The 27,826-nt window shown below is 42.6% G+C and overlaps 2 protein-coding genes across 3 annotated transcripts in view; one reads left to right on the top strand and one right to left on the bottom strand.

The window, feature by feature from the left end:
- Positions 1-17,158, bottom strand: part of LOC132379182 (uncharacterized) — a 30,611-nt gene extending 13,453 nt beyond the window's left edge. The window contains exon 1 of the mRNA XM_059946855.1: positions 16,843-17,158. The gene's annotated coding sequence lies outside the window, so the exon portion shown is untranslated. The remainder of the gene's footprint in view (positions 1-16,842) is intronic.
- The window catches only part of LOC132379183 (tissue-type plasminogen activator-like), a 313,799-nt gene that overhangs the window by 141,869 nt on the left and 144,104 nt on the right, over positions 1-27,826 (top strand). The window lies entirely within an intron of this gene.

Here is a 27,826-nt window from a genome sequence, read left to right as displayed (position 1 = left end):
AAACTTGGTATGATAAAGAAGCTAGGATGAGGATGTTTAAGCCTGGAGATAAGGTGTTGGTTCTTTTCCCAGTGCAGACAAATCCTTTACAAGCTAGATTTCATGGTCCTTATGAAATTGTGTCTAAAATCAATGATATGGATTACATGATAACAACTCCAGATCATAGAAGGTCAACAAAACTTTGCCATATAAATATGATAAAACTATATTATGAGAAACTATCTGATACTGTGACTGTTGTGGTTACTGAGAATGAGTTTGATTTAACTAGGAACATGATAGATGATTCATCTGAATTTTATTCTAAAACCAACGCTGTTTCTGTTAGGTTACCAAATTCAACCATTCTGGAAAATATTGATGAGAAATTAGCACATTTACAGCTAGAGCAGAAACAACAGATGAAGGAATTAATTTTTAAATATAAGGAGTTGTTTCCAGATGTTCCGAGAAGGACTACTATAGCTTCACATGATGTAGATGTTGGAGATGCCAAACCTATTAAACAACATCCATATAGGATGAACATAGAAAAATGTGAACTTGCTCAAAAAGAAATTGAGGATATGTTGGAGAATAATATTATTAGACATTCTAACTCGAATTGGAGTTCGCCATGTGTTATGGTGCCAAAACCAGATGGTAGTATTAGGTTTTGTACGGGCTATAGGAAGGTGAATGCTATAATGAAAACAGATGCATATCCAATTCCTAGAGTAGATGATTGTGTAGATAAAGTTGGAAAAGCAAAGTTCCTTACAAAGATTGATTTATTGAAAGGGTATTGGTGTGTTCCATTAACGGACAGAGGTAGAGAGATTTCTGCATTTGTAACTCCATCTGGGTTATATGAGTATAATGTTCTTCCATTTGGGATGAAGAATGCCCCAGGTACTTTCCAGAGGATGATTAACTCTGTGATTCAGGGATTGAAAGATACTGATGCTTATATTGATGATTTAGTGACAGGAAATGATACTTGGGAAGCACACATTATTGTGGTGGAGAAATTGTCTGAAAGGCTTTCAAAACCTAACTTAACTACTAATTCGGCTAAGAGTGAATTTGGACATGCCACTGTGACTTACCTTGGTTATGTTGTGGGTCAAGGTAAGGTAGCTCCTGTTCAGGCAAAAGTTCGGGCAATTTTAGAGATTCCCACTCCAACGGGGAAAAAGACTCTCAGAAGATTTTTGGGAATGATAGGATATTATTGAAAATTTTGTAAGAATTTTGCTAGTGTTGCCCTTCCATTAACTAACTTTCTGCAGAAGATTGTGAAGTTTGTGTGGACAGTGCCTTGTCAAGAAGCATTTGAAAAATTGAAAACAATGTTATGTCAACAACCTGTGCTTAAGGCACCTGACTTTGAAAAACCTTTTTCATTAGCTGTCGATGCTAGTGATGAGGCGGCAGGAGCAGTATTAATGCAAAGGAATGAGGGTGATGAGGTTGATCATCCAGTAGCTTACTTTTCTAAGAGATTTAATAAGCATCAAAGAAACTATTCAACAATAGAGAAAGAATTGTTATCTCTTGTTTTAGCTTTGGAATATTTTGAGGTATATGTTGGTATAACTCAAAAACCACTTATTGTTTACACTGATCATAATCCATTAGTTTTTCTGAGTAAGATGTAAATCAAAAACAGAAGATTATTAAATTGGAGTTTGATGTTACAAGAGTACAATATTGTGATAACTCATATTAAAGGTAAAGATAATGTGGTTGCTGATTGTCTATCTCGATGTTGAACGTACAATGCAATTTTTTTATGGAGTGGTTTTTTTTCAATTGTAACACTCCTACTGTATTGTGAATTATAAGCTGTTATATGATGGTATTGTATATTATGTATGTTATAAAATTTATACATTTGTTTTTCTTGTAAGCAATTGTTAAAAATTTTTGTTCTTGTCAGACCAAAAATGTTTTTTTTGGAGGGAGGTGTTACGTATTCGTGATAATAGTCCACATTTTGTCCTTTTACCAAAATGCATTATCATACATTTCCCAACACTTTATTTTATTTGCCACTTTTTTGCCCATTTTTCCAAGTTGTCTATATCTTGCTGTGTCACATTGCTTCCTCAGCACTACCTAACCCTTCACTTTTCTTCATATCATCTGCAAACTTTGCCACAAAGCCATGAATTCCATCATCCAAATCACTGACCAACAATGTTGAAAAGTAGCAGTCCCAATACTGACCCCTGAAGAACATCACTTGTTATTGGCAGCCGCCCGGAAAAGGCCCCTTTATTCCCACTTGCTAATTCCTACCCGTAAGTCATTCTGCTATCCATGCCAGTATCTTTCCTGTAACACCACAGAATTTTATCTTGTCAATGAGCCTCAGGTGTGGCACATTATCAAATGCCTTCTGAAAATCTGAGTAAATCAGATCTACTGCCTCTCCTTTGTCCTCACTGCTTGTTAACTCCTGGAAGAACTCTAACAGATTTATCAGGCAATATCTCCCTTGACAGAAACCATGCTGACTTTGACTTGTTTTATCATTACTCTCCTAGTACCCCGAAACCTCATCCTTAATAATAGACTCCAACACTTTCCCAGCCACTGAGGTTAGGCTAACTGGCCAATAATTTCCTTTCTTTTGCATTCCTCCCTTCTTGAAGAGTGGAGTAACATTTACATTCTTCCAGTCCTCCAGGACCATGCCAGATTCAAGTGATTCTTGAAAGATGATGATCAGTACCTCCGTTACCTCTTCAGGAACCTCTCTCAGGACCCTGAGACATGGCTCCTCTGGTCCACGTGATATATCCACATTAAGACCTTTGAGTTTGCCTAGCACTTTTTCCCTTGTAACAACAATGGCACTAACTTCTGCTCCCTGACACACACTGACCTCTGGCACACTGCTAGTGTCTTCCACAGTGAAGTTAAGTGCAAAGTACCCATTCAGTTTATCTACCATTTCTTTGGTGGTCCAAAATTATCTCTCCCCTCCCTTTTACTCTTTATATAACTGGAAATCCTTTTGGTATCCTGCTTTATATTATTAGCTAGTTTGCCCCTATATTTTACCTTTTCCCTTCTTTATCACTCTAGGTGTCCCAGGACTCAACATCTCTGAAAAACATGAAAAACAAACAACAGCCATTTAAACTACACTAAGTACCCCTGACACAGTAAAAAAAAGGGAAACTTATCAAAAATTTACCTAAACAACCTACCCGGAGCCAACAAGTCTTCTGAGCTGAAGCCTGACACTCCCACTCTCATACTGGCCCATTCCCAACAATGGCCGCTCTGCTTATCCCTTCTGTACTTTAATTTACTCTTCTCTGCACTGCTGTTGCCTTTGATTGGGCTTCCAGAAAGGAAAGAGAGGAAGGCAGAGGGGGCAGCATTGCTCTGTTGGTAAAAAATGAGATCAAATCATTAGAAAGAGGTGACATAGGGTCAGAAGGTGTTGAATCATTGTGGATAGAGCTAAAGAACAGGAAGGGTAAAAATACCTTGATGGGAGTTGTATACAGACCCCCCCCCCAAACAGATTGGGGAAATCAGGTAGGAGCTGGATTCCTGGAAGAGGAATTTCTAGAATGCCTATGAAATGGCTTTTTAGAGCAATCCACCGGAGGATTAGTTATTCTAGATTGTGTGATGTGCAATGAACCAGAATTGATTAGAGACCTTCAGGTAAAGGAAACCTTAGAGAAAAGTCATCATGACATGATTGAATTCATCCTGAAATTTGAGAAGGAGAAGCTAAGGTCATATGTTTCAGTATTACAGTGGAATAAAGGGAATTACAGAGGCATGAAAGAGGAATTGGCCAAAATTGATAGGAAAAGAACACCGACAAAGATGAAAGCAGAGCAGCAATGGCTAGAATCTTTGAAAACAATTCAGAAAGCACAGGATATATACATCCCAAAGAGAAAGAAGTATTTGAAAGGAAAGTTGACACAACAGTAGCTAACAGGAGAAGTCAAAGCCAACATTAAAAGTTAAAGCAACACACACAAAATGCTGGTGGAACGCAGCAGGCCAGGCAGCATCTATAGGATGAAGTACAGTCAACGTTTTGGGCTGAGACCCTTTGTCAGAACCAACTGAAAGAAGAGATAGTGAGAGATATGAAAGTGGGAGGGGGAGATCCAAAATGATAGAAGAAAACAGGAGGGGTAGGGATGAAGCTAAGAGCTGGAAAGTTGATTGGTAAAAGGGATACACAGGTGGAGAAGGGAGAGGATCATGGGATGAGAGGCCCAGGGAGAAAGAAAGTGGGAGGGGAGCACCAGGGGGAGATGGAAAGCAGGCAAGGAGTGATTGTGAGAGGGACAGAGAGAGAAAAGAGAGAGAGAGGAAAGAAGAAAAAAAGGGGAAAAATAAATGAATAGATAGATAGATAGATAAATAAATAAAATGTACAGAGGTCCAGGTCTTGAAGCTCGATGATAAGTTTGGATGGATTGATTGTGTTGAACACCAAGCTGCAGGCAAGGAACTGCAGCTTGGCATACAGCAATAGGAGGAAAGCATGTAAGTAACATGAAGATAGATAGAAATTCAATTTAGATTGAGTGTAAAATAAAAAGGTGTTGGGATACTGTATCTCACATGATGGATAACAAAGACTGTATTAAAATTATGTAGAATGTTGATGTTTGAAGTGAGTAAAGACATAGAATATCTTTGGTATATGGACAAGAAAGGAATGGAAGGTTATGGGCTGAGTGCAGGTAGATGGTACTAGGTGAGAGTAAGCGTTCGGCACAGACTAGAAGGGCTGAGGTGGCCTGTTTCCATGCTGTAATTGTTATATGGTTATGGTTAATAAGGGATGGGGTAAGAAGGAGAGGGGGGCATTAACGGAAGTTAGAGAAATCAGTGTTTATCAGGTTGGAGGCTACCTAAATGGAATATAAGGTGTTGCTCCTCCAACCTGAGTGTGGCTTCATCTTGACAGTATAGAAAGCCATGGATAGGCATATCAGAATGGGAATGGGACTTGGAATTAAAATGTGTGGCCACTGGGAGATCCTGCTTTCGCTGGTGGACGGAGCACAGGTGTTCAGCGAAATGGTCTCCCAGTCTGTGTCGGGTCTCAACAATATAGAGAGGTCATCTAATGGAGCAAAAATTAGTGGAAAGTTAGAAGATTGGGAAACTTTTAAAAACCAACAGAAGGCAACTAAAAACTCATTATGAGGATAAAGATGGAATGCAAAAGTAAGCTTGCAAATAATATTAAAGAAGATACCAAAAGTTTCCTCAGATACATAAAGTGTAAAAGATAGATGACAGTGGATATCAGATCACTGGAAAATGATGCTGGAGAGCATTCCACAGATTCACTACTATGTAGCTAAAAAAATTCCTACTTACCGCTGTCTAAAAGGTTGCTCCTCAATTTTGAGGCTGTGCCCTCTAGTTCTGGATACCCGCACCACAGGAAACATCCTCTCCATATCCACTTTAACTAGTCCTTTCCACTTTTGGTACGTTTCAATAAGAGCCCCCACATTCTTCTAAATTCCAGTGAGTACTGGCCCAAAACTGCCAAACGCTCATAGAAACATAGAAAACCTACAGCACAATACAGGCCCTTTGGCCCACAAAGTTGTGCCGAACGTGTCCCTACCTTAGAAATTACTAGGCTTACACATAGCCCTCTATCTTTCTAAGCTCCATGTACCTATCCAATAGTCTCTTAAAGGACCTTATCATATCCACCTCCACCACTGTTGCTGGCAGCCCATTCCATACACTTACCACTCGCTGAGTAAAAAACTTACCCCTGACATCATCTCTGTACCTACTCCCCAGCACCTTAAACCTGTGTCCTCTTGTGGCAATCATTTCAGCTCTGGGAAAAAGCCTCTGACTATCCATACGATCAATGCCTCTCATCCTCTTATTCCTCTATCAGGTCTCCTCTCATCCTCTGTTGCTCCAAGGAGAAAAGGCCAAGTTCACTCAACCTGTTTTCATAAGGCATGCTCCTCAATCCAGGCAACATCCTTGTAAACCTCCTCTGCACCCTTTCTATGGTTTCCACATCCTTCCTGTAGTGAGGCGACCAGAACTGAGCACAGTACTCCAAGTGGGGTCTGACCAGGGTCCTATATAGCTGCAACATTACCTCTCGGCTCTTAAACTCACTCCTCATATGTTAACCCCTTCATTCCTGGAATCATCCTTGTGAACCTCCTCTGAACCTCTGAACTCTGTACAATGACAACACATCCTTCCTGAGATATGGGGCACAAAACTGTTGACAATATTCCAAGCGTGGCTCTCCACACAGCTTTAGATCACCTGGACAACACAAACACCTATGTCAAGGTGCTGTTCATCGACTATAGCTCAGCATTTAGTACCATCATTCCCACAATCCTGATCGAGTAGTTGCAGAACCTGGGCCTCTGTACATCCCTCTGCAATTGGATCCTCAACTTCCTAACCAGAAGACCACAACCTGTGCAGATTGGTAAAAACATCTCCTCCTTGCTGACGATCAACACTGGCGCACCTCAGGGGTGTGTGCTTAGCCCACTGCTCTACTCTCTATATACACATGACTGTGTGGTTAGGCATAGTTCAAATACCATCTATAAATTTGCTGATGATACAGCCTTTGTTGGTAGAATCTCAGATGGTGACGAGAGGGCATACAGGAGTGAGATATGCCAACTAGTGGAGTGGTGCCGCAGCAACAACCTGGCACTCAACTTTAGTAGTTGAAAGAACTGATTGTGGACTTCAGGAAAGGTAAGACAAAGGAACACACACTGATCCTCATAGAGGGATCAGAAATGGAGAGAGTGCAAAGCTTCAAGTTCCTAGGTATCGAGATCTCTGAGGATTTAACCTGGTCCCAACATGTCAATGTAGTTATAAAGAAAACAAGACAGCAGCTATATTTTATTAGGAGTTTGAAGAGATCTGGTATGTCAACAAATACACTCAAAAACCTCTATAGATGTACCGTGGAGGCTGCATCACTGTATGGTATGGGGTGGGGGGTGCTACTGTACAGGACCAAAAGAAGCTGCAGAGATTTGTAAATCTAGTCAATCTACCCAGGACATCTTCAGAGAGCGGTGTCTCAGAAAGGCAGCGTCCATTATTAAGGACCCCCAGCACACAAGGCATGCCCTGTCCTCACTGTTACCATCAGGTAGGAGGTACAGAAACCTGAAGGCACACACTCAGTGATTCAGGATCAGCTCCTTCCCCTCTGCCATCTGATTCCTAAATTGTCATTGAACCCTTGGACACTACCTTACTATTTTTAATATACAGTATTAAAACAGTATTTCTGTTTTTGCATTATTTTTAATCTATTCAATATATGTATATTGTAATTGATTTATTGATTAATTAATTTATTTAATATTTATTATTTTATTTTTATTTTTTCCTCCTATATTATGTATTGCATTGTACTACTGATACTACTGATTCTGATTCTGACTAGTCTTATAACAGCTCAGCATTATCTCCTTGCTTTTGAATTCTATTCCCCTTGAAATAAATGTCAACATTGGATTCGCCTTCTTTTCCACATACTCAACCTGTAAATTAACACAAGGACTACCAAATGCCTCTGCACCTCTGATGTTTGAACTTTCTCCCTGTTTAGATAATGGTCTGCACTATTCTTCCTTATATCAAAACTGCATTTCCCAAAACTGTATTCTATCAGCCAATTTTTTTACCAATTCTTCCAATCTAAGTCCTGCTGCAATTGCATTGCTTCCTCAGCACTACCTACCCCTTTGCTTATTTTTGTATCATCTGTCAACTTTGTCACAAAGTCATCAATTCCATTATCTAAATCACTGAAAACAATCTGAAGAGTAATGGTCTCAACACTGACCCCTGAGGAACACCTCTAGTCATTGGCAGCCAACCAGAAAAAGGTCACCTTTATTCCCACTTGCTGCCTTCTCTATCTACGCCAGTATCTCTCCTGTAATACCATAGAATTTAATCTTATTAAGCAGCTTCATGTGAGGCACCATATCAAATGTTTTCCGAAAATCCAAGTAAATGACATCCACTGCCTCTCCTTTGCCCATCCTGCTTGTAACTTCCTTGAAGAACTCTAACAGATATGTTGGGAAAGATTTCTCTAGTAATCAGGGACAACAAAATGGTGGATGAATCAAATAAGTACTTCGCATCAGTCTTCACTGTGGAAGACACCAATAGTATGGTGGAAGGGGTCATGAAATGTGTGAAGTTACCATAACTAGAGAAAATGTTTTACTGAAACTGAAAGGTCTGAGGATAGATAGGTCACTTGGATCAGATGGTGTACTCCCTCGAGTTCTGAATGAGATGGCTGAAGGTATTGTGGACACATTAGTAATGATATTTCAAGAATCACTAGATTCTGGAATGGTCACAGAAGACTGGAAAATTGTAAATGTCACACCACTCTTCAAGAAAGGAGAGAGCCGAAGAAAGGAAACTATAGGGCATTTAGTCTGGTCTCAGCGGTTGGGAAGATGTTGGAGTCAATTATTAGAACCACAGAACCATAGAACATTACAGCACAGAAACAGGCCTTTTGGCCCTTCTTGGCTGTGCTGAACCATTTTCTGCCTAGTCCCACTGACATGCACCCGGGCCATATCCCTCTAAACTCCTCTCATCCATATACCTGTCCGTTTTTCTTAAATGTCAAAAGTGAGCCCGCATTCACCACTTCATTTGGCAGCTCATTCCACACTCACACCACTCTCTGCGTGAAGAAGCCCCCCCCCATGTTCCCTTTAAACTTTTCCCCTTTCACCCTTAACCCATGACCTTTGTTTTTTTTTCTCCCCTGGCCTCAGTGCTTGCATTCACTCTATCTATACCCATCATAATTTTATACACCTCTATCAAATCACCCCTCATTCTCCTACGCTCCAGGGAATAAAGTCCTAACCTATTCAACCTTTCTCTGTAACTCAGTTTCTCAAGTCCCAGCAATATCCTTGTAAACCTTCTCTGCACTCTTTCAACCTTATTAATATCCTTCCTGTAATTAGGTGACCAAAACTGCATACAATACTCCAAATTCGGTCTCATCAATGTCTTATACAACCTCACCATTACATTCCAACTCTTATACTCAATACTTTGATTTATAAAGGCCAATGTACCAAAAGCTCTCTTTACGACCCTAATCACCTGTGATGCCACCTTTAGGGAATTATGTACCTGTGCTCCCAGATCCCTCTGTTCTACTGCACTCCTCAGTGTCCTACCATTTACCTTGCATGTTCTACCTTGGTTTGACTTTCTGAAGTGCAATACCTCACACTTGACTGCATTAAACTCCATCTGCCATTTTTCAGCCCATTCCTCCAACTGGTCCAAATCCCTCTGCAAGCTTTGAAAACCTTCCTCACTGTCCACTACACCTCCAATCTTTGTATCATCAGCAAATTTGCTGATCCAATTTGCCACATTATCATCCAGATCATTGATATAGATGACAAATAACAATGGACCCAGCACTGATCCCTGTGGCACACCACTAGTCACTGGCCTCCACTCAGAGTAGTAATCCTCCACTACCACTCTCTGGCTTCTTCCATTGAGCCAACGTCTAATCCAATTTACTACCTCTCCATGTATACCTAGCAACTGAATCTTCCTAACTAATCTCCCATGTGGGACCTCGTCAAAGGCCTTACTAAAGTCCATGTATACAATATCCACTGCCTCCCTTCATCCACTTTCCTGGTAACTTTCTCGAAAAACTCTAATAGATTGGTTAAACATGACCTACCACGCACAAAGCCATGCTCACTTTTTCTAATAAGTCCCTGCCTATCCAAATACTTGTAGATCCTATCTCTTAGTATTCCTTCCAATAATTTACCTACTACCGATGTCAAACTTACCGGCCTATAATTTCCCGGCTTACTGTTATTGAGGACAAGGTATTAGAGTACTTGGAAGCGAATCATAAAATAGGTCAAAGTCAGCATGATTTCCTTGTGGGAAAATGTTGTCTGACAAATCTGTTGGAATTCTTTGAAGAAATAACAAGCAGGATAGATAAACGAGAATTGGTTGATGTTGTGTACTTGGATTTTCAGAAGGCCTTTTACCATGTGCCTCTCATGTGGCTACTTAACAAGGTACGAGCCCATGGTATTACAGAAGTGTCTCATTGGAAGGAGTCAAAGTGTACATCTGCAGCATGCTAGCACCTGCACTGGACCCCCTACAATTTGCCTACCAACACAACAGATCGACAAATGACGGAATAGCCACAGTGCTACACACTGTCCTTACACATCTGGAGAAGAGGGATGCTATGTGGGAACGCTGTTCTTGGACTATAGCTCAGCATTCAACACCATAATTCCCTCCAGGCTCAACAAGAAGCTTAGAGACCTCGGCCTTCACCCTGCCTTGTGTAGCTGAATCGTCAGCAGGTGGTAAGAGTGGGATCCCTCACCTCTACTACTCTGACCCTCAACACAGGTGACCCTCCAGGCTGTGTACTACGCCTTTACTGTCTGTATACCCATGACTGTGTCAGCACCCACAGCTCCAATTTGCTGATGACACTACACTTTTTGGGCTAATCTCAAATAATAATGAGGCAGCCTACAGAGAGGATTGGTGTCAAGAAAACAATCTCTCCCTCAATGTCACGAAAACAAAGGAGCTAGTTGATGACTACAGGAGCAATGGAGACAGGCTAACCCCTATTGACATCAATAGATCTGGGGTTCAGAGGGTGAACAGCTTTAAGTTCCTTGACAAACATCACCAAGGATGTAACATAACAGCTGTGTGGTGAAAAAGACACAACAGCGTCTCTTTCACCTCAGATAGTTGAAGAAGTTTGGTGTGGGCCCATATCCTAAGAACTTCCTGTAAGGGCACAATTGAGAGCATCCTGATTGGCTGCATCACTGCCGTATGGGCTTCCCTCAATCATAGGACTCTGCAGAGAGTGGTGCAGACAGCCCAGTGCATCTGTAGATGTGAACTTCACACTATTCAGGACACTTACAAAGGCAGGTGTGTAAAAAGGGCCCGGAGGATCATTGGGGACCTGAGCCACCCCAACCACAAACTGTTCCAGCTGCTACCATCTGGGAAATAGTACCACAGCATAAAAGCCAGGACCAATGGGCTCTAGGACAGCTTCTTCCACCAGGCCATCAGACTGCTTAACTCATGCTGACACAACTATATTTCTATGTTATATTGACTATCCCATTGTACATACTATTTATTATAAATTACTATAAATTGCACATTGCACATTTAGATGAGATGTAATGTAAAGATTTTTACTCCTCATGTACATGAAGTAATAAAGTCATTTCAGTTCAATTCAATTGAAAGAGTAGGAATAAAGGGAGACTTTTCTGGTTGGCTGACAGTGACTAGTGGTGTTCCACAGGGGGTTGTGTTGTTTTTTTATGTTAGATGTCAATGATTTAGATGATGGAATTGATGGTTTTGTTGCAAATGTTTGCAGATGATATGAAGATCAATGGAGAGGCAGGTAGTTTTCAGGAAGTAAAGAGGTTACATAAGAACTAAGATAGATTAGGAGAATGAGCAAAGAAATGGAAGATAGAAGTGTTGGGAAGTGCATGGCCATGCACTTTGGTAGAAGAAATGAGAGTTGACTATCTTCTAAATGGAGAGAAAATATGAAAGACTGAGGTGCAAAGGTACTTGGGAGTCCTTGAGTCGAATTTCCTAAAGGTTAGTTTGCAGTTTGAGTCTGTGTTGAGGAAGCCAGATGCAATGTTATCATTTATTTCAAGAGGTCAAGATTATAAAAGCAAGGATACAGTGTTGAGAATTTATAAAGCACTGGTGAGGCCGCACTTGGAGTTTCAAAAGGATGTGCTGAAACTGGAGAGGGTTCAAAGGAGGTTCACAAGAATGATTCCAGGATTGAATGGTTTGTCATATGAAGAGTGTTGGATGGTTCTGGGCTTATATTCGCTGGAATTCAAAAGAATGAGGAATCACTTTATTGAAATCTGTCGAGTGGTGAAAGGCCTTAATAGAGTCAATGTGGAGAGGGTGTTTTCTATGGTTGGAGAGTCTAAGACACAGCTTCAGAACAGAGCAGTGTCCTTTTTAAATGGAGATGAGGAGAAATTTCTTTTCCCAAAGGGTGGTGAGTCTGTGGAACTCTTTGCCAAAGGCAGCTGTGGAGACCAAGTCTTTATGGATATTTAAGGAAGAGGTTGACAGATTCTCGAATGGTGAGGACAGGGAGAATGCAGGAGATTGCGAGGAAAATTGGATCAGCAATGATGAAATGCTGGAGCAAACTCGATGGCCAAATTCTGCTTCTATATCTTTTGGTTTTATGATGGTAGGAAATGGAAAGTAGGGATGAGGAATTTAGAAAGGAGTTACTGTTTCCAATTGTAAATCACTGAGAGAGTATAAGAGATCAGAGAGAGGTAGGTAAAAGGGACATAGGAACCAGATGAGGTATCTTTAGCAGGTAGGAAATGAGGTAGATCAGCAGTGCTTACTCCCAAGAGGAGCAAAGACAGGTGTGTAAAAAGGGCCTGAAGGATAATTGGGGACCCAAGTCACCCCAACCACAAACTATTCCAGCTGCTACCATCCGGGAAATGATATGGCAGCCTAAAAGCTAGAACCAACAGGCTTCAGGACAGCCTATTTCTTCAGGCCATCTGACTGGTTAATTCACACTGATACAATTGTATTTCTAAGCTATATTGACTGTCCTGTTGTGTGTGGGTGGAGCATTTGCTCACAGGGTGTGTGTGAGGTGTCTAGTGCAGTAGTGTAGTAGTGCTTGTAGTTAGTGCATGTGCTTGTAGTTAGCACCTGTATGCCACATAGTGTTCTCTGCTTGCTACTCTCTACTTACAGCTATTGCCACTGGCTAGCCTTCTCAACAGAGGGTGAAAAGAGGAGCCAAGTATGTTAGCCTCCTCCTGCCAGTACAGAGCCTCTCCACCACCAAGACTCCTGCAGTGCCTCCTTGGGGACACACGCCGAAACTGGGTACCTTATGGTCCCAGGCTAAACTACAGGGAATCTCGAAGCAGCAGTGGGCCCCAGAGATGTGGCATGCAGGTCCACCACTGTGTGGATATGCCCTGGCATATCCACTGTCCCAGCTATGGGTAAATAGCCCCACTGCCTTGTGGTAAGTCTGTTGAGACAAGGTTAAGGGAGCACACCCTGACAGAAAAGCAATGCACTGGCAGTGCACAATAGGCAGGCCTTAACAGGCCAAGGACTCAGCAGCCTCCTGCAGCCAAAATGTGGGACCGATTGTCCTGGGTTCACCGTAGTCACCAGGATTTACCTCATCATGGTGAAGATAGTGCTACTGGGGATGGCGCACCTCTTGTGGCACCTTATTATCTTCCTTGCGCAGGTCTCCACCTCTGACCACAGTGAACAATATCTGGACCTTACATATGGTTGAAGTCTGACAGTGATGGGGCGTCTGGCAACGGGAGCAGGAATGAATAGACTGGGAGCTCCTAGTCAGAACCCTGCATGGCAGCGGCACAGGGTATTTGGTTGCTAGCAGCTGGGACTGAGTGGCAGCTGTTTTCGGCAGACCCCTGTGCGACTGAGCAGCCCTATTTAGGGACCCACTGCTCACCCCAATTGGGGAAGGGCCCAGAAAAGGTGGCCTAAAAATTGCCCATTCAATCACTCACCTGGATTGGTTACTGCTGCTATTGGGCTATTCCACTATTGTGGTCAAAACAAGAAACAATACAACTTAAAACTGGAAACATGGAATGTAAGGATTCTCCTGGACTCATATGGCATCTCTGACAGATCTCACTGGAGAACAGCCTTGATCGCTGCTGAGCTGAGGCGCTACAACATCGACTTTGCTGCCCTGAGTGAGACCAGGCTCCTGGATGAAGGCTCTTTAACAGAGGAAGGGATGGGTTACACCTACTTCTGGAAAGGCTTCCACTCAGGTGGAAAACATCTCCACGGAGTAGGATTGGCCATCAAGAACACCTTTCTACCAAGTCTCACAGAAACACCTGTTGGCTAATGACCCTCCGTATCCCCTGGCAAAGAAACGTTATGCCACGCTTCTCAGTGCCTATGCACCAACTTTGCCATCTGAGAAAGAGGCCAAGGAATGCTTTTAACATACATTGGATGAAGCTCTTTGCCAGATCCCTAAGAATGATAAGATCTTTTTGCTTGGGGACTTCAACACTAGGGTGGGACAGAACAACAGGATATGGAGTGGAGTGCTAGATAGGCATGGTATTGGCAAGGTCAATGCAAATGTCATGAGGCTACTTACTCTTTGCTCTGAGTATAATCTTACCATAACCAACACCATCTTCCTGCAGAAGGCAAAATATAAGACCTCGTGGATGCACCCTCACTCTAAACATTGGCACATGATCGACTTCATCATTGTGAGACGTAGTGATATCAAGGATGTTCTCATCACTCGTGTCATGAGAGAGTGCTGGACTGACCATCATATGATGATGGCCAAGCTCCATATGAAAGTGCGTCCCCCCTTGTGGCTGCAAAAACCCAATAAAAAGTGGCTAAATTGCAACCGCCTGAGAAACACAGAAGCAAGAAGTGAATTTTGACGCATCCTAGCAGAGAAGCTAAGGGAGTGGAACCTTGTCTGAGTTCAGAAAATACCATGGAACAACAATGGACTTATATCAGTTCTGCGCTCTATGAGGCAGCAGCCCAATCTATCGGCCATAAGAGCAGAAACCACCAAGACTGGTTTGACGATAACTCAGATACTATCCACACTTTGCTTAAGGACATGCACAAAGTACACCGGGAAACTTTAGATAACCCTTCATCCATCAACATCAGACATCATTGGCAGGCAGCTCAGAGGAAAGTGCAAAAGGCAATACAGGCCATACAAAATAAGTGGTGGACTGAAAAGGCCTTTGCCGATAATAATGACATGCATAATTTTTACAATGCTGTTAAAACCATCAATGGCCCAATAAATTGATGCCGTTACTCCCCTGAAAACAGCAGATGGTCAAGCACTTCTGAAGAATCAGAATACCGTTCTGCTGAGGTGGGCTGAGCATTTTAACACCCTGCTTAATCAGGATTTTGACGCAAACCCCACCATCCTGGATGAACTGCCTGAACTTCCTCCTATCCATGATCTCAGTCTACCACCAACCTTCCAGGAGGTTCTATCAGCTGTCCATTCCCTTAAAAACAATAGGTCCCCTAGCACTAACAATATCCCTGCTGAGTTACTGAAGTCTGGAGGGTAATCTGTATGCGCACCCTCTACCAGCACATCAGCTAGGACTGGACTGACGAGAACATCCCACAGCAATGGAGAAATACAAACATCATTGTCATTTATAAGAACAAGGGTGACAAGGCCATCTGAGGCAATAGTAGGGGCATATCACTCCTTTCTGTTGCTGGAAAGGTCCTGGCTAAGGTGATGCTTCAGAGGCTCATCAACAACATCACCGAGTCAATGCTGCCTGAATCGCAGTGTGGATTTAGAAGAACAGGAGCATGATCGACATGGTCTTCACAGCCCAGCAGCTTCAGGAAAAGTGCCAGGAGCAACATCAGGACATATTTATGGCCTTTGTCGACCTCTCCAAAGTATTCAATAAAGAGAGCTCTTATGGGATGTTCTCCTCAGGTTTGGCTGTCCCAATAAATTTGTTAATATCCTCCACCAGTTCCATGATGGGATGACTGCTCGGGTGCACATAGGAGGACAAGAGTCTGAGCGCTTCCTTGTACGCACAGTGGTGAGGCAGGGGTGTGTGTTAGTGCCAGTGCTCTTTAACATCTTCCTCTTGTGTGTTACCAAGCTTCTCCACAACAAGATTGAGGATAGCAACGGTGTGGCAATGGGCGTCAGATTAGATAGCAACCTCTTTAACATCAGGAGGCTCCACTCAACCACCAAACTCCATACAGATCAGGTCCTGGAGCTGCAGCATGCAGATGACTGTGCTCTTGTGGCCCACACTCCGGAGGATCTTCAGACTGTCCTTGCTGTGGTGGTGAGAGCGTACAGCAGGATGGGGCTGACTGTCAACACCACCAAGACAGAAGTGGTTTGCCAGTGGAGTACTGGTGTCCACCTACCATACCTGCCTTCACTGTTGGTGATGAAAAGCTGTCAGTAGTGCCACCTTTCAAATATCTGGGGGGCATTCTCTCTGAGGATAGCGGCATTGACAATGACATCCAGAGCCGCATTAAACAGGCATCAGCTGCCTTTGGGAGACTTCGGCATAGAGTCTTTCAGAACAGGAGCCTTCGTCCCTCCACTAAGGTTGCTGTATACCAAACGGTCTGTGTCACCACCTTCCTTTTTAGCTGTGAAGCTTGGGTAACCTACAGCTGTCACATCAAGTCCTTGGAGTGCTTCCACATAAGCTGCCTCCAGCACATCCTGGGAATTACCTGGTGTGAGCAGATGCCTCACACTGAAATACTTGTAAAGACCAACTGCAGAAGTATTGAGGCCATGATCACCCAGCGTCAGTTGCAGTGGCTGGGGCATGTGATAAGGATGCCCCCATGTTGGCTACCCCGCAGAGTGATATACGGCCAGCTACATCATGGTCAACACTCAGCCGGAGGGCCGAAGAAGTGCTATAACAATCAGATGAAGAATGCTTTAAGAAAGTGCAAGATCAGACCCGAGGACCTGGAGGATGTTGCTGCTGACCGTAACACTTAGCAACAGCTGTGTAGCGATGGGGTTCATATTCTGGAGATGGAAAGAACAACTAGAAGACAGAAGAAAAAAGCCAGGAGAAATGCAGCCATGGTTGCCATCACTACCACCACTACCACATATACATGTCTCACCTGCAATAGAACTTGTGGGTCCAGAATAGGACTGTATATTCATCAAAGATCTCACCGTTAAAGGAGTGGACATCGCCATCGGATTCTGATGGACAACCGAAGAAGAAGACATACTATTTATTACAAATTACTATAAATTGCACATTGCACATTTAGATGGAGATGTAATGTAAAGAGTTTTACTCCTCATGTATGTGAGGATGTAAGTAATGAAGACAATTCAATTCATCTGTTGTGTGTGGCAAAGGGCCAGTAGGGGAATGTGAAGAATGGAACTCTGAGAATCATAAAAAAATTGTAAAGTTGGTAACACGTTATACAAACTGGCAAAGGATAATGGAGAAATAGGGAAACAGTGGAGGTAGTTTAAATGTCATTTTCAAAGAGACATAGCAGTAATTAGATTAGGGAAGTGCTTAAATTGCAAAACGTTACTAGGTAGCAAAGATAAACAAATTGAGGTTGGAATGCAGGCTAAATGCAGGAGAACTTATAAGATAAACTGAGTCATGACAGGAAAACAAGAGCATAAATCACCACAGCCGATTACAGAGAGCATGGAAGAAATGGCAGACAGTAGATATAAACAGCAATCAAATATTACAAAGAAACCCGGGTTTTTGATGAATTATTATGAAATTGTAAAAATCTGCATATAAGTATTATAATATGAATACCAAAAATTACTGGAAGTTATTTTGGGTTAGTGGAGTATCTTCGAGCTCTCACTTGAAGTGCTCCTAAATGTATATTGCCTGGATAAAATCAATTGGTTTCAGAACATCACCACTACTGTTTAAGGCATCTTCTTTGTGCATTGTCCCAGTCTGAGTCCTAATTATGAGGGCGACTTGGCCCCATAAGGAAACCAGATTTAGGGGGTAAGCCAAACAACCGTTCCTTCAATAAACAGGACTATTTAAAATATACTGTATATAATGACTTTGAGGAAGGATGTGAATTATGGTAGTTAAATTTTCAAATGACATAGACTAAGTGGATGGTCACGGTTTATTTGTCCTAGGACTCTAAAACTAGAGGATGTTGGTTTAAAGCAAGGGAGGAAAAACTTAGAGGACCTGAGAATCAAATTTTTCAAACAGAATCACAATCAGGTTTAATTCCAGTAATATATGTTTTAAAATTCATTGCTTTGTACTGTGTGTGTATATATATATATATATATATATATATAAGAAAGAGAGACAGAGAGACAGAAAGAGAGAGTGAGACAGAGAGAGAGAGAGAGAGAGAGAGAGAGAGAGAGAGAGATATTATTCAACTACAGAGACTCCCATCTGCAGCAACCACCACCACAAAATCCTGAATTTGCTCTCCTGTGATGCCTAAATTGGTGGCATTGGCCTGGAATTGGCCGTCTACAGGGCCATGCAGGACTGCACCTTGGAGAATGTCGGAAAACAGTCAGTCGGTTGGCGAGTTCCAGAAACAGGGACTCATCACCATGACAAAGACACAGTTTTGAGTGTCAGTGTAGATAAGGGGCCTCGAAAAAGCCCCAACCACCTTGAAAGTAAAAAAAGAGACATTAAAGAGTGGAATTTAAGTTGTTTTCACAGATGAGCTCGAGGAGGCAGCCATTTAGTGCCATCTTAACTTTGCCACTCATCTTAGCTCCGCTCCCCATTGTAATTCATGAGTTAATTGACTGTGGTGAACTACATATACTTGTCTGGACACATTCCCCCCCCCACCCCTCTGACTGCTCCTGTGGCTCCTCCCACAGACCCCGGTAAAAAGGCGATTGGAGGCACTGCTCCTTCCTCAGTCTCCAGGATGTTGTGTGGTGGTCGCTTGCTGCTTGTACTGTCTTCCAGCTAATAAAAGCCTACTTTAACTCACGTCTCCGAGAGTTATTGATGGTGCAACATTGACAATTCAGAAATCTGATGGAAGAGGGTGAGGTAGCTGTTCCGGAAATGTTGGGTGTGTGATTTCAGGCTCTTGCACCTCTTCCTTGATGGTAGCAGTGAAAAGAGGTTATGTCCTGAGTGTAGAAATTATACTCCAACTTTCACCCTGCCCTCAAATTTACCTGGTCAATTTCCAACACCACCCTCCCCTTTCTTGATTTTCCTGTCTCCATCTCTGGAGATGGCTTATCTACTGATATCTACTATAAGCCTACGGTCTCTCACAGCTACCTGGACTATTCCTCTTCCCACCCTGTCTCTTGCAAAAATGCCATCACCTTCTTGCAATTCCTTCATCTCCACCGTATCTGCTCTCAGGATGAGGTTTTTCATTCCAGGACAAAGGAGATGTCTTCCTTTTTTAAAGAAAGGGCTTCCCTTCCTCCACCATCAACTCTGCTCTCAAACACATCTCTCCCATTTCACGCACATCTGCTCTCACCCCATCTTCCCACAACCCTACTCGGGATAGGGTTCCCCTTGTCTTCACCTAGCACCCCACCAGCCTCCAGGTCCAACATATAATTCTCCGTAACTTCCACCACCTCCAACGGGATTCCACTACGAAGCACATTTTTCCCTCCCCCCCTTTCTGCTTTCCGCAGGGATCATTCCCTACGTGACTCCCTTGTCCATTCGTTCCCCCCATCCCTTCCCACCGATCTGCCTCCTGGCACTTATCCTTATAAGCGGAACAAGTGCTACACCTGCCCTTACACTTCCTCCCTCACCACTATTCAAGGCCCCAGACAGCCCTTCCAGGTGAGGCGACACTTCACCTGTGAGTCGGCTGGTTTGATATACTGCATCCGGTGCTCCCGGTGCAGCCTTCTATATATTGGTGAGACGCGACGTAGACCGGGAGACCATTTCGCTGAATACCTATGCCAGAGAAGGCAGGATCTCCCAGTGGCCACATATGTTAATTCCATGTCCCATTCCCTTTCTGATATATCCATCCATGGCCTCTACTGTCAAGCTGAAGCCACACTCAGGTTGGAGGAACAACACCTTATATTCCGTCTGGGTAGCCGCCAACCAGATGGCATGAACATTGATTTCTCTAACTTCCGTTAATGTCCCTCCTCCCCTTTTACCCCATCTCTCATTTATCTATCTATCTATCTATTTATTTATTTATCTATTTATTTATTTATCTTCTCTCCCACCCCCTTTTTTTCTCTCTCTGCCCCTCCCACAATCACTCTTTGCCTGCTCTCCATCTCCTTCTGGTGCTTCCCTCCCCCTTTCTTTCTCCCTAGGCCTCCCATCCAATGATCCCTTTCTTCTCCAGCTGTGTATCCCTTTTGCCAATCACCTTTCCAGCTCTTAGCTTCATCCGTCCCCCTCCTGTCTTCTTCTGTCATTTCGGATCTCCCCCTCCCCCTCCCACTTTCAACTCTCTTACTACCTCTTCTCTCAGTTAGTCCTGATGAAGGGTCTCAGCCCAAAACATCGACTGTACTTCTTCCTATAGATGCTACCTGGCCTGCTGTGTTCTACCAGCATTTTGTCAGTGTTGCCTGTTATGTCCTGAGTGCTTGGGGTCCTTAATGAATAGGACAACCAGAAGATGTAGGCAGTTAGGACAAATGGGGGATCAGAATGAAACTAGCTACGGTAAGTAGAGATGTCACAGTGAGAAGGAAAGGACCATGGATAGTGCAGGTTACCTAAAATTGTAAAATTATATGTTTATACAAATACCCAAGCAAAATAAAAGATGTTATTCTTCTAGTTTGCATTTGGTTCACCATTCCAGTGGAGGAGGCCAAGGGCCTGACAAATCAGTGTGGGAATGGGAAGGGGAGTTGAAATTATATCCAATCTGAAGGTCAGGGTGCCATAGCGATAACCTGTGATTTGTCCACAATGGCTGTCATGACCCCCTAGTTGCATCATGGGTGTTCAGGGCCTCAGCTATCACTTTGCAGTACAGATGCTGCCCAACCTATTGGATTACTGCAGTAGTATCTTTTTATTTTACTTTACTATACAACAGTTTATAGAGAACATTCATATGCTGGGGTGAATGGGAAAGAATTTAGCATATGATGAGTAATGTGGGAAAATATGATGTTGCTCACTTTAAAAGCAAAAACAAAAAGAGTTTTATTTAAAAGGAGGAATTGTGTTGGCATCTGCAGCACAAAGGAATGTGCTGTCTGTGCATGAAACACAAAATGATCACACAAATACAGTATACAGCAGTGAAGGTAAATGGAATTATTATATTCTCAGTACATTTTTAATTACACAATTTGTAGAATAGAGCTTTGACCAGTAACTAATCAGCATTTGGGATTGATTAGTAAGAGGAAATTAAAGGAAAGCAGGGGCAAGTGCAGTGGCCATCGTCTGAGTGGACAAAGACAGAGTGGTGATTTAAGGCTTTACCTCCTCTTCAAGCCTTCAACAAAGAGAGGCTTCATTCAGACAAGGCAAAGGTAAGAAAAATTCAAGTTTTTTTCCTTCTCTTCTTAATATCTGCTCAACTAGGACAGTAGAGATGCCAGACAGGATAGCTGAATGCTCCTCTTGCAGGATGTGGGAAGGCAGGGAGACCTCCAGTATCCCTGACAACCATAACTGTGAGAAATACATCTAGCTGCAGCTTCTAACAAACTGCTTTAAGGAGTTGTAGCTGGAACTGGGTGAACTCTAGATCATTCAAGAGGCTGAAGGATGATAGATAGGACATAGAGTGAGGTAGTTACACCCAAGGTAAAGGACACAGGAAACTGGGGGACAGTCAGAAAGGGGAAAGGGGTTAAGGAGCCAATGCAGAGTAGCCCTGTGGACATCCCCATCAACAACAGGAACTGTATATTACTTTGGATACTGTCAGGCATGGGTGGGGGAAATGACCTAATAGAGGAAAGTCATAGTAGTTGAGCCTCTAGCACTGAGTCTGCTTCTGTGACTCAGAAGGGAAGTGGGGAGAAGAGGCACACTGTGGTGATAGGGGGTACATTAATTAGGGGAATTGACTGGAGGTTCTGTGGGCGAGAACAAGATTCACGGATGGTAGGTTCCTTCCCAGGTGCCAGGGTCTGGGATATCTCAGATCGAGTCCTCAGAAGCATGAAGAGCCAGAAGTCATGGCGCATGTAGGTACCAATGACATGGGTAAGATGAGTGACGAAGTACTGCATAGGGAGTTCAGGAGGTTAGGTGCTAAGTTAAAGGGCAGAACCTCCAGGGTTGTGATCTCAGGATTGCTACCTGCACCACTTGTTAGTGAGGTGAGAACTAGGAAGATTATACAGTTTAATAAGTGACTAAAAAGTTGGTATAGGAGGGAGGGCATAAGATTTTTGAATCATTGGGCTCATTTCCAGGGAAGGTGGGACCTGTACAGAAGGGACAGTTTGAACCTAAACTGGAGTGGGACTGATATCCTCGGGAAGGCTTGTTGATAGTTCTGGTCACCGAATTATAGGAAAGATGCCAACAAGATAGAGAGAGTACAGAGAAGATTTACTAGAATGTTACCTGGGTTTCAGCACCTAAGTTGCAGGGAAAGGTTGAACAAATTAGGTCTTTATTCTTTGAAGTGTAGAAGGTTGAGGGGGGACTTGATAGAGGTATTTAAAATTATGAGGGGGATAGATAGAGTTGACGTGGATAAGCTTTTTCCATTGAGAGTAGGGGAGATTCAAACAAGAGGACACGATTTGAGAGTTGGGGGCAAAAGTTTAAGGGTAACATGAGGGGGAATTTCTTTACTCAGAGAGTGTTAGCTGTATGGAACGAGCTTCCAGTAGAAGTGGTAGAGGCAGGTTTTGTATTGTCATTTAAAGTAAAATTGGATAGGTATATGGACAGGAGAGGAATGGAGGGTTATGGGCTGAGTGTGGGTCAGTGGGATTAGGTGAGAGTAAGCATTCGGCACGGACTAGAAGGGCCGAGATGGCCTGTTTCCGTGCTGTAGTTGTTATATGGTTATAGAGTGTATGAAGGGTTTAAAGTACAGCTACAGGGGGTTGGAAATCAGAGTTAGTGGAGAGCTTGTGAAGGCCGATGTTGGTAAGTCCTCAGACAAAGTTAGGAATCAAAAGGTTGAACATGGTGCAACTAGTGTCCTCACCTGCATGTACAGTATTTCAATGCAAGAAATATCATAGCAAAGCCAGATAATAGTGCTGAAAGTTAAGTTAGCTAGTTCATAAACAGAGGCATGTAATTCTGGCATGGATAAAGCAGTGGCTGATTGGCAGGGGGCAAACAGTGGGAATAAAGGGAGTCTTTTTTGGTTGGCTGCCAGTGGCTAGTGGTATTCCACAGGGGTCTGTGTTGGGACCGATTCTTTTTACATTATATCTCAATGATTTGGATAATGGAATTTATGGCTTTGTTGCAAGGTTTGCAGACAACATGAAGATAGGTGGAATGGCAGGTAGTTTTGAGGAAGTAGAAAGAGGTTACAGAAGGACTTAGACAGATTGGGAGAAAGAATAAAGAAATGGTAGATGGAATACAGTGTCGTGAAGTGTATGGTCATGCATTTAGGTAGAAGAAATGAAAGGGTTGACTATTTTATAAATGGAGAGAAAATACCAAAACCTGAGGTGAAAAGGGAGTTGGGAGTCCTTATGTAGGATTCCCTTAAGGTAAATTTGTAGATTGAGTCTGTGGTGAGGAAGGAAAACGCAATGTTAGCATTCATTTCAAGAAGATTAAAACATAAAGACAAGGATATAATGTTGAAACTTTATAAAGCATTGGAGAGGCCTCACTTGGAATATTCTGAGCAGTTTTCAGCTCCTTATCTTAGAAAAGATGTGCTGAAACTGGAGAGGTTTCAAAGGAGGTTTACAAAAATGATTCCAGAATTGAATGGCTTCTCTTATGGAAACATAGAAACATAGAAAATAGGTCCCTGCTCCTGTAAACGAATCATCTTGTTATGAATGCCAACATACTATTCGCCTTTTTCACCACCTGCTGTACCTGCATGCCCACTTTCAATGACTGGTGTACAATGACACCCAGGTTTCGTTGTACCTCCCCTTTTCCTAATCGACCACCATTCAGATAATAATCTGTTTTCCTGTTCTTGCCACCAAAGTGGAAAACCTCACATTTATCCACATTAAATTGCGTCTGCCATGAATTTGCCCACTCACCTAACCTATCCAAGTCACCCTGCATCCTCTCAGCATCCTCCTCACAGTTAACACCGCCGCCCAGCTTCGTGTCATCCACAAACTTGGAGATGCTGCATTTAATTCCCTCATCTAAATCTTTAATATATATTGTAAACAACTGGGGTCCCAGCACTGAGCCCCACTAGTCACTGCCTGCCATTCTGAAAAGGTCCCATTTATTCCCACTCTTTGCTTCCTGTCTGCCAACCAATTCTCTAACCACTTCAATATCATACCCCCAATACTGAGTCCTTTAAGTTTGCACACTAATCTCCTGTGTGGGACCTTGTCAAAAGCCTTTTGAAAATCCAAATATATCACATCCACTGGTTCACCCCATCCACTCTACTAGTTACATCCTCAAAAAATTCTATAAGATTCGTTAGACATGATTTTCCTTTCACAAATCCATGCTGACTTTGTCCGATGATTTCACTGCTTTCCAAATGTGCTGTTGTCACATCTTTGATAACTGACTCCAGCATTTTCCCCACCATTGATGTCAGGCTAACTGGTCTATAATTCCCCGGTTTCTCTCTTCCTCCTTTTTTGAAAAGTGGGGTTACATTAGCCACCCTCCAATCCTCAGGAACTAATCCAGAATCTAAAGAGTTTTGAAAAATTATCACTAATGCATCCATTATTTCTTGGGCTACTTCCTTAAACACTCTGGGATGCAGACCATCTGGCCCTGGGGATTTATCTGCCTTTAATCCCTTCAATTTACCTAAAACCAATTCCCTACTAACATGTATTTCCCTCAGTTCCTCCATCTCACGAGACCTTCAGTCCCCTACTATTTCCGGAAGATTATTTATGTCCTCCTTAGTGACTTAGTGAAGACAGAACCAAAGTAGTTATTCAATTAGTCTGCCATGTCCTTGTTCCCCACGATCAATTCACCTGTTTCTGACTATAAGGGACCTACATTTATCTTAACCAATCTTTTTCTTTTCACATATCTGTAAAAGCTTTTACAGTCAGTTTTTATGTTCCCTGCCAGCTTTCTCTCATAATCTTTTTTCCCTTTCCTAAATTAAGCCATTTGTCCTCCTCTGCTGGACTCTGAATTTCTCCCAGTTCTCAGGCGTGCTGCTTTTATTTTTGCTAATTTATATGTTTCTTCTTTGGACTTGATAATACCCCTAATTTCCCTTGTCAGCCACGGGTGCACTACCTTCCCTGGTTTATTCTTTTGCCAAACTGGGATGAACAATTGTTGTAGTTCATCCATGCAATCTTTAAATGCTTGCCATTGCATATCCACCGTCAACCCTTTAAGTATCATTTGTCAGTCTATCTTAGCTAATTCACATCTCATACCTTCAAAGTTACCCTTCTTTAAGTTCAGAACCTTTGTTTCTGAATTAACTATGTCACTCTCCATCTTAATGAAGAATTCCACCATATTATGGTCACTCTTACTCAAGGGGCCTGGCATGACAAGATTGCTAACTAACCCTTCCTCATTGCTCAATACCCAATCTAGAATGGCCTGCTCTCTAGTTGGTTCCTCGACATGTTGGTTCAGAAAACCATCTCGCATACATTCCAAGAAATCCTCTTCCTCAGCACCCTTACTAATTTGGTTCACCCAATCTATATGTAGATTGAAGTCACCCATTATAACTACTGTTCCTTCATTGCATGCATTTCTAATTTCCTGTTTAATGCCATCCCCAGCCTCACTACTACTGTTAGGTGGCCTGTACACAACTCCCACCAGCGTTTTCTGCCCCTTACTGTTATGCAGCTCTACCCATATTGATTCCACATCCTCCAGGCTAATGTCCTTCCTTTCTATTGCGTTAATCTCCTCTCTAACCAGTAAGGCTACCCCACCTCCTTTCCTTTCCTGTCTATCCCTCATGAATATTGAATATCACTGGATGTTGAGCTCCCATTCTTGGTCACCCTGGAGCCATGTCTCTGTGATCCAAACTATATCCTATTCATTAATAAATATCTGCACATTCAATTCATCCACCTTGTTATGAATGCTCCTCGCATTGACACACAAAGCCTTCAGTCTTGTTTTTACAACACTCTTAGCCCTTACACAATTATGTTGAAAAGTGGCCCTTGGGGGTTCCGGTGACGCCATCATCAAGAATGGCAGCTTAAGTCACTAGCTCCTCCAGAAAAATGCATATTAAGCCCCGTTATCCCATCAAATATAATATTTTTTGAAAAATATTTGAACTGAAAAGAGCGGAAAGAATGGGGTAAAAGAATGGAAATAAAAAAAGCGACACTGAGGAGCCTGCATCCCACAGGAGTGCAGCGAGCCGCTCTCCTACCCGACCACATGCTAGCGAGGTGGACGCCAGGCCTTGTTCAGGCGAAGCGGCGAATATCTTCGAAATCCTGAAAGAAATAATGGAGGTCCATAAAGAAATAAAGCAGCAGCTCCGTGATATTAAGTCAGAGCTCGCTAGCGTCAATCAAAAAATAGCGGTGGCAGAGACTCGAATTGAGATGGTGGAAGATCACGTTTAAAATGTGGAATGGATACTGAGTAAGACAATAAAAATAGTATATCACCAAGAAGGTAAACTGCTTGACCTGGAGGGAAGACCACGGCGGAAAAATATCAGAATCTACAACGTTCCTGGAGGAGCGGAGGGCTCGTCTATGATGGAGTTTGTCGGAAAGTTACTGCGAGACGCGCTGGATATTCCCCCGGCTATGAAGCTGGAAGTTGAAAGAGCCCACTGTGCATTAGTCCTGAAACCTACCCAGGATAGAAAGCCACGCTCAATAATAATTAAATTCCTTCGGTACAGCACCAAGGCGGAGATTCTATGAAGGGCCTGGGGTAAGAAGAGAGTGTTTTTCAACGATAAGTTAATATATTTCGGCCAAGGTTACCCCCCCCCCGCGGTTTTGCAGAAACGCAAAGAATACTCTGAAGTAAAGCAAGTACTAAAGCAAAAAAAGATTAAATTTCTAACTCCGTACCCTACTAAACTTCAAGTGTTTTATAACAACGGGACACAGTTGTACCAGGCAGTGGACGAGGCGACTACAGACATGAAGGCCAGAGGGTTGCCCATCAGCGTGACCTAAACGAAGGAAAGCCTGACTGAGGAATTATCCCACTCCGCTTGGGAAATAGTGTGAGAACAAGAAGGCAGGAGACAGGAGGAGGCCGAGAGAAATATATCAGGAAGAAATTGGGAGTTTCCTAAAGACAGTCCTCATCCCCTTAGGAAGAGCCATAAGATTTGGCTAACTTTAAAAATGTTGAGAAGCTAAACGAAAGCAAAAGTACAGGGTGATATACCTATCTCGAAAAATACTTATTATAATGTGGATTTTATATTACTTAGTTGTTATTTTTTATTCACCCACTTACCCCTTTTTCCCCACCAAAATGAGAATATATATGTAATGTATAATGATGTATAATGTGTGTGTTTATATATATATGTGTGTGTGTGTGTATGTGTGTATAGGGGGAGTACACAGGGAAATCTTTTCTGTGTAATGGATTTGTTTACTGACTTTTATGAATACTGTAATGGGGGCCCTTAACTCACAAGTAGACATTTCCTCTAGCTCAACGCAGGGTCATCTACTAGAGACCTCAGCCTTGGAATCACACGTTCATTGCCATTTTTGTTATTATTTGCGTTTCTTGATTCTTATTTGCTCAGGGAGTAGATCGATTAAGTTTTGTTCTAATTTCAATGATACATTGACAGATAAATGCAGATGGCTATGGACAAGGTAAAATTCATTTCTTTTAATGTCAATGGGCTATTAAATCCAATCAAATGTAGGAGAATTTTATCCAATTTGGAACAATTTGATTCATACTGGGAAAAAATGGTTCAACTACATAATGCTTCATAGGCCTGATTTTATTCTCACAAAGACTGAATCTGTTGTAAAAAA

Source organism: Hypanus sabinus, chromosome 21 (assembly GCF_030144855.1).
Source record: "Hypanus sabinus isolate sHypSab1 chromosome 21, sHypSab1.hap1, whole genome shotgun sequence".
Lineage (NCBI taxonomy): Eukaryota > Metazoa > Chordata > Chondrichthyes > Myliobatiformes > Dasyatidae > Hypanus > Hypanus sabinus.
This window is presented reverse-complemented; position numbering and strand designations above follow the sequence as displayed.